This window comes from Balaenoptera ricei, chromosome 13, assembly GCF_028023285.1.
Source record: "Balaenoptera ricei isolate mBalRic1 chromosome 13, mBalRic1.hap2, whole genome shotgun sequence".
Lineage (NCBI taxonomy): Eukaryota > Metazoa > Chordata > Mammalia > Artiodactyla > Balaenopteridae > Balaenoptera > Balaenoptera ricei.
The window spans coordinates 42,895,743-42,903,653 of NC_082651.1; the positions used below are offsets into that span (position 1 = coordinate 42,895,743).

At 48.9% G+C, this 7,911-nt stretch overlaps 1 pseudogene; it reads right to left on the bottom strand.

Annotated features, from left to right (window-relative positions):
- Positions 1-1,282: 1,282 nt before the first annotated feature.
- On the bottom strand, positions 1,283-2,352 carry LOC132376734 (STARD3 N-terminal-like protein; annotated as a pseudogene).
- Between the last annotated feature and the right edge of the window lie 5,559 nt (positions 2,353-7,911).

Consider the following 7,911-nt stretch of genomic DNA (forward strand, 5'->3'; position numbering starts at 1 on the left):
TTTTTTTTCTTTCCTTTACAAAAGCAGTAGTGCTCATTATAGGAAAACCAGAAAATTAGGTCAATCCAAAAAAATATAAAGAAACGTCATGAAGAACCCTGCACCCACTCACCCTCCCTAGGTCAAATGTGGCATATTTTTCCAGACCTTTCTCTATAGACATTCATATGGATGTATTTTCCTTCATTCTTTCTCTTTCACTCTCTTTTCCTTTTCAAAAAGGAAATCCTCATTTTTCCTTTTTAGCAAAAATAGGATTATGCGGTAATTTCTGTTTTGTAAATTCCCATACTGTATTTGGCCAATTCCCTATTTTTGGAGACTCAGATTATTTCCAACATTTTGCTCTTACAAACTGCACAATACAGTAATGAAAAGGAACGTACTGCGACCACACGACACACACAAACCTCACAGCCATACTGTTGAGTGAAAGAAGCCAGACACAGACATGTACGGTGTGATTCCATTTATAAAATATTCTAAAACCAACAAGTAAAACTAAACTACAGTGGGTACAGATGTCTCCTCAGGAGGCAAAATTATAAAGACAAGAAAGAATGTGATTAGGGCAGAAGTGGGGTTGCCCTGTCCCTTTGGGTTATGAGAGTTCTGTGTCAGGAAGGGCATTTAGGGGCGCCTGGGAGCTAGCAGCGTCCTGATTCTTGACTGGGTGGTGTTTATAATAATTTACTATGCAGCACATTTATGTTTTATGTACTTTTATCTGTATGAGTGACATTTCACAATAAATTTTTCTTCCATTTTGATATGTTGGATTTTATTACCTTTTAAAATTGTACAAATAGTGCATGTGCATGAGTTATAAAAACACAAGGGAAATGTAGGGAGTTAAAAAAGAAAGACAAAAGGAATCCGAGACATGAAACAAAAAAATTCCATTCTGCAAGTCAAAATAAAAAGATATTTTGCATACTAAAAATGTGTTATTCCAATATATTAAGAAGTCCTTTGATCAGGAAAACAGCGCAAGACTTTCTGCAACTATTCATTGACAGATCAGACTCAGTCTCACTGAATACAGGATGGATCATGACATTATCTTACCAGCCACAGGCAGGTGACTAAATGTATGTGGAGATGGTACCATGTCTGTGAGGTATTACAATCAATAAATTCTTTATTAGCCGTTCAGTAGCGTCAGCAGTGGATGTCACCATTTCAGCCTTCAATAGGGAGACCCCCAGTTCCGGTCCTTTTTTTCCCTTTGGTGACTTTCATTGAAGGTTTTTCACATTTAACAAAAGTCTCACTCATAGTTCTAAAAGTGGTCACTGTCCTGCTTTTCTTCAGCTTCATTTTCAGATCCTGCTTCGGATCCAGGAGGAGAATAAAACTGACCATCAGGGGCTTCCCTGGTGGCGCAGTGGTTGAGAATCTGCCTGCCAATGCAGGGGACGCGGGTTCGAGCCCTGGTCTGGGAGGATCCCACGTGCCGCGGAGCAACTGGGCCCGTGAGCCACAATTACTGAGCCTGCGCGTCTGGAGCCTGTGCTCCGCAACAAGAGAGGCCGCGATGGTGAGAGGCCCGCGCACCGCGATGAAGAGTGGTCCCCGCTTGCCGCAACTAGAGAAAGCCCTCACACAGAAACAAAGACCCAACACAGTCATAAATAAATAAATAAATAAAAATAAAAGAACGTGAATTTCTTTAAAAAAAAAAAACAAAAAACTGACCATCAGAAAGACCACCAGGTATCAGTGCTGCCCTCTCCGGGGCATCCTGAACTCTCAGGAGTCTGTTTTCTTCTTCTGCCTCTTGAGGTAACACCTTGAAATCCAGGAACCACGTCTCGATCCAGGCAAGGATGGAGGAAATGATGGGCAGCACGTAGCCAAAGCCCCTTGACAGAAAAGCTTTGAGAGGATCACTTTTGCTAGTGAAAGGGCACTGGTCACTGCTGTCGTCAACGCTATGGCCCACCAACGGTGCAGTCTGCACACGGCATATGCAAGTATTAACACTTTAGATCGAAAAACTGCCAAAAGAAATATATCAAAATACGAAGAGTAGTAGTCATACTACATCACCTCTTTCTCTAACGTGTTCTCAATACCTCCCTTCACATTTAACTCTATGACCCACAGTAACGTTACAAATAAGAGGTCAAAGGTGACAAACAAACAGAAAGTCCTCCTGACATCAGATATGCCTTTCTTTTCCTTTCCTTCATAGGACTCAATCCTGGCCATGAGTTGAGTGGGGTTGATGGAATGGACGTCTGCGCAGGGAAGCGTGCGAGCTCTGACCCCCCATGAGAGTGTTCTCCATGTCTTCTGGCAGGGGGTTCATCCTGCAGGAGGGTTAAAGGAGTCTCTCTCCAACTCCACCATCCCTAGAGAGAAGAGATCTCATCAGGTGGTTCCGGGCCGGCCGCCCTAGGCTGCACAATAACTTTTTTTAAATGAACAGAATTAAAAGAAATAGCTAAAATATTAACTAGAAATTTAAAGCAGAGAGTAAAACTATTCTGAAATTTAAGCAAAATACTTGAAAAGGCACAAAAGGATGCACTCCACTTGCGTGCTACATCAAAATTCCAATGTTTGAAAAGTAAGGTGGAGTATATTTTTTTAGACCAAATTGTCCTTCGGGCTGAATTGTTTTCCTCTCACCTTGTTCTCAACCAAATTGTTTTCTTTCAGATTGGCTTTTGTTTTTGACCAAGTCATCTGGATTATTCTAAAGCTCAGGCATTTTCCGTGACCCTCATTATGCTGCCTTCACACAACTCTGATGGTGATGAAGTCCTTAATGTGCAGTAGAAGCCTCACTCCCTGTGTCTCACCATCTGTCCTTGGGGCATATGACATTGGAGACTACTGTCTGCCTCAGCTCTGAGCCAGAAGTTCGTCTCTTATTCATTTACTCACTCACCCATCCATCCATCCATCCGTGCTTCTATCCTTCCATCCATCAATGTGGGTCACTGAGCGCCCACTGCATGCCAGACACTGGCCTTGGTGCTGGGGCAGAGCCGCAATGGAGAGTTCAACCTCTGCTCTTGCACAGCTGCATTTGAATACCAAACAGACAAAAAGACAATTTGTCCCGTGGTGATAAAGAGAAATGAAGCAGGGTGAGGGGGATAGTGGATTGAAGTGATGGGGGATGTGCAATTTTATGCTGAGGGGGTCAGGGAGGCCTCGTGGATAAGGTGATGTTTGCGCAGAGACCTGAGTGAAGGGAGGTGGCTGGGATAGCATTCCAGGCAGGAGTAGTGAGTGCAGAGGCCCAGCCCACAAGCCAGGGCGGGTGGAGCAGAGTGAGTGAGGGGTAGGGCGGTAGGACCTGAGCTCGGGCAGGGTGGCCAGGGCCAGATCAGGTGGGGACCTGATGCCACTGATGAGACATAGACGTGCTGCTGAGCTGGATGGAGATCCACAGGAGGGTTTGGGCCAGCGAGGAAGGCTGAGATCTGATGTCTCTTTTAAAAGGGTCATGGATGGGGGTTTGGGGAGAGCCTGGGGTGGGGTGAGGGCAGCAGAGCCAGGGAGGAAGCTTTGCTGGGCCCAGTGCTGTCTGGAGCCCTGAGACCCCATCCCGGGGCCCCTCCTTGCTCTGCTTTGCCCTACGGGCCTCTTCATGTAACCTAGGGTCTTTGCTCTGTGGTGGCCCCTTCACTCTGGAGACTTGGCATCGAACCTGCCTGGCGACAGCCCCTCTGTGACAGGTGCATTCATGGCCGAGTACAGGAGTCTGTACTATCTCTTAAAATGCATCTGTCCAAGGCGCCCCTCACTTCATCCAAGAACATTTGGATCCTGATTCTGTCAGGCGGTCTGGGTGCCAACTTGCTACCTGGGGTCATCCCAGATGCAGAGAACATGCCAGCCACACCTGACTCCAAGTTCCCGGGATCCTGTTGAATGGGTCAGGGCTAAGGATAGTGTTCCGTTCACGCCACCTGTCGCTGTCTTGCTGGTCAACCCACGTCCACTCATTTAACCTTGGTGTGGCCACAAGTAATTTGTTAACAAAATACTGAAATTTGCAAGTGATTTACTTTTTAAAAATATGCACTAGAGCAGATTCCACGCTAGTCCTGTAAGAACGTTATTCTCATTTACTTTCAATCCAAGGAACTTTCTTGAGTTGGGAAGAAAGGGCGGTGTTCCTTCTGCTTCTGACAGGTGACTCAGACCCATGTCGACTCTGCCGCTGCCTCTGTGGAAACCCCCGGAAGAGGAGCCCCAGTTCCTCTAGACAAGGTGCGGTTACCTTCCGCCCTGAGGCAGCTCCCTTCTATACTTTGGCAAGTTTATTTCCGCTACTTAAAGGAAAACACACTCATCTTCCCTCTCCTCACTCTTGACCCTCATAACCTCACCCTTGCTTAGTCAACCTCACTTCCCCCCGCTTGCAAAAGAAAAGACCGGAACGTTTGTCATTATACACAGGCAGTGCTCTTATATGTCCATCCTCCTTGTTCTCTACAAGAGTGGACCTGAAATGACTTCTAAAATTACATACACTGAAATAGGATTTTTTTTTTTTGGCCGTGTGGCTTGCAGGATCTCAGTTCCCCGACCAGGGATTGAACCTGGGCCACAGCAACGAAAGCCCGGAATCCTTATCACTAGGCCACCGGGGAGCCCCCTAAATAGGAAATTTTAAAAATAAAAATCAAGGTCAGAGAAAAGACTAGGGGGAATTTAGGACACCAATCTACAAATCACAGGGTCTCACATAATTTCTAAAGGTGAGGTGTGCACTTGGCTCTGAGCTTCCTGGCAGCCAGAGCAAGAAGAGAAAGATGATCAGTTTCATGATTCACCCTTTCCCTGAGGAAACACACACCCTTTCTTCAGGGAAAGCAATGAGATTCTTGCACTGAGTTCTGAAAGTTTGTTTTGCCCAACATTAAAGGATCTAAGTATGGTGAAGAGAGAGCAATGTCACCCAGGTCCTCCTACCCTGATCATCTGTTTCCATTGATGCCTCTTCTAGGCCCCATGCTGTTCCATGCCCTGTGCTAGTCTGCACCTGACCGGCAACTACTTTGACCCAAGCTTTTAACTCCAAAGTTGCAGAGAATGTCACCATCTCTGTAGTTGCTCAGAGTTCACACTTGAAGTGTGGCGTCTTCCTTGATTGTCTGGCTAGAGCGCTAGCTACCTTTGGTCTGAATTGGCTGTTAGAAAGATACATGCAAATGCTGGGATTTGAGGATCCTGCACTCTTTTGATGAGTTCCTTGAAGGTGTAGGCATTTTAGCAAGGCCCTCTCTCTCAGAGCCACCCCTGCACTGCCTGCTTTCTCTTTGAGAGCTACCCTGCAGGGCTGAGGGGCTTAGGGCTAGATCTGCCCTTCTGAGTAGCAGCAAGGTGAGGGACCACCCGGAAAACGGCCCCTCCTCCACCCTGTCACCTTCAGTCCCTGAGTCATCCTTTCTCTGCTCCTCCTTTCAGTTTAACCACTTCCTGCCCACAATGTGTTGTCTAAATAGCACAGTCAGAATGACATATCTGAACACTTCCCTACCCTCTCATGTAATTTTCCCTTCCAGGCTGATTTCTTTCTGAAGTCAGAATTTTGTTTCCTGAAAATCTAAGTTACGTTCCCAACACTCCTGCAGCTTCTCTCCTTGCTAGTGAAATAACCATAATTGCTCACAGGCATTAAATGTTTCCTGGCCGTCAGGCACTGGGCTTTCCATACTTCATCTCCCTTAATTCTCCCAAAGAGACTCAGGAAGTAAATACTCTTATTATCCTCACTTTACAGACCCGGGAAAATAGAGCCCATGACACTTGCCCCAGGTCACCCAGAGAGGAAAGGCTGGAGTTGGCTTTGGCCTGTGGCTCCATCCCACCAGAGTGTGTGTGCTTGACCGTCACCCAGGACCCCCTTCTGGGGTATCTAAGGGACACAGCGCTCCCCCTAAGGATCTCTCCTTCCACTTGGCCAGCCCACTCGTCTTTGTTGATCAGAATTAGCTCCGGCACTTCATGAAAACATCATCTCCTACCTTCTGTGCGCTGCGAATATCAGCAAGGCCAGGCAGGAGTCGGTCAGACGTTCTGTTTGTAACTAAATGAACTTTCCAGCAGATGGATGTTGGGTCTCTCATCCCACTGGCCCCTGTGCAGGGCTGGGGACTGCCTCCAGGTGTGACCCGGCCTGGCATCTGGGTGGCCAACAGGGTTGGCTGGGCTGGTGTGTTTCTCCCTTTTCTCTGTCCCCTCGGCCCTCCAGGTGTCTTCTCTCCCGGGTCACGGTTTCCCTGAAGGTAGACAGATCCCCGACACAGAGCTCCCTGCCTTGACTGTCCTCGATCATCTCTGCCCCCGGGTGAGACCAAGGGCATCCTATAAAAGGCGCCCCCTCCTCCCCCAGAGCCTCAGTGAACCTCTCCAGCCCCCGAGTCCCTCGGCCACCAGCTCTGTCGTGGCTTTGGGGCCATACCCTTTGCTCCTGCGCTGGCTCTTGCCTCAGCTGCCCACTAAATCCTGAGCCTGTCTTCATCAGAGACACTGCCTTCACTCACAAGGAGGGAGGCTCCCAGAAGCTCCAGCCAGGCGGAGCCTGCCCTCCTGTCTGCCTGAAAGGGGCTCCCCTTCTCTCTCCCAACCTGCGGCTTCCTTTGCCTCTGGGCAACCTCTTCACTCCTAATCAGCAGCCCCCATCCACCTCATCTGGGCTCCACGTGGACTCCCCAAGAGTCCCACATGGGACAGAGGGGGAGCAGAGCTGACTTGACACCCAGCCAGTGCCAAGCCCTGAACAGTGCTTCCCATGGGCCCCTTGACCCCTGAAAGCTGAGTGTCCCAAACTGATGGGAAGGAAGGCCTAGTGGGCAATGGGAACAGGGGCTGCTATTCCAGAGTCTCTGGGCAGGGAGCCTCGGTGTGTCCCTCCTTGTCTAGGTCACAGTGACATCTAAGCGGTGGACAAAGCGGCACTCGGTGACAGGGACTTGGAGGCTAAGTAGGAGGTGTATTTCATAAATACCGGTTGAATCCATAGAGTGATGTCACGGGGTCTTCAGCCCAAATAACGTGGTAGCGGAAGAACGCCTTCAACTCCTCTACAGGTCGCGCTCCCCCAGGAGCAGTCTGGGTTGCTGCCACAGGGCCTGCGTCAGGGTCAGGAGTGGCTGGGTCACGGCAGGCTCAGAGGGGAGCTGGGATCCTGCGGTGGGTGGGAGGTGGGAGGGAAATGACTTAGGAATGACAATCCACAATTGTCTTGTGCCTTCCGCGTTTCTGCCCCACTAACTGGAACCGAAGGCCCCTCCGTGGAAAATAGGTAGCTGCATTCAAAGCCTTAAAAAAGGTGCTCTGCATGGAAAATAGATTAGAATCGGACACAGCTGCAATTTGCAAAAATGGAGGCAAGGGAGTGTGGGGCTCTGGAGTCAGAGCTCACCGGCTTCGTGGACTTGAGGCAAGATGCCTCGGCTCTCTCTCTCTGCTTCCTCACCTGTGACATGGGCACGATGAGGGCCTCAACCCCACGGCCGTGAGAGTTCCCCAGGGCACGGAGCAGAGCAGTTAGCACTCAGCACGTGCAAGCTGACCGTGATTAAGACATGGGTCCGAACAGCATTACAAAGGGCACTTTTCATCAGGCTACTGTGAACCAACCAAGTCAGGAAACCTTGGAAATAAGATTTGTCCTCTTGCAGGGGAGGCTATCTTTATGTGAGAGCTGTCTTCATAGTTACCTGTGGTTCAGAGTCTCCTCTCCTCGGCCACAGTAAACGGGGATCCTGAGGCTGGGGCAGGACGTAGCTTTCTTCCATGTTGCTGGCAATTTAGTCTTTGGTGGGTTCAATTTGGAGCCTGACCACAGAGATGGGTTCTAGAATCACATGTCCTAGGAGGGTCCAGATGTGTCCCTCCTTTTTGGAGAAAGCAGAAGAGCTAGGCTACTTTCCCCAAGCA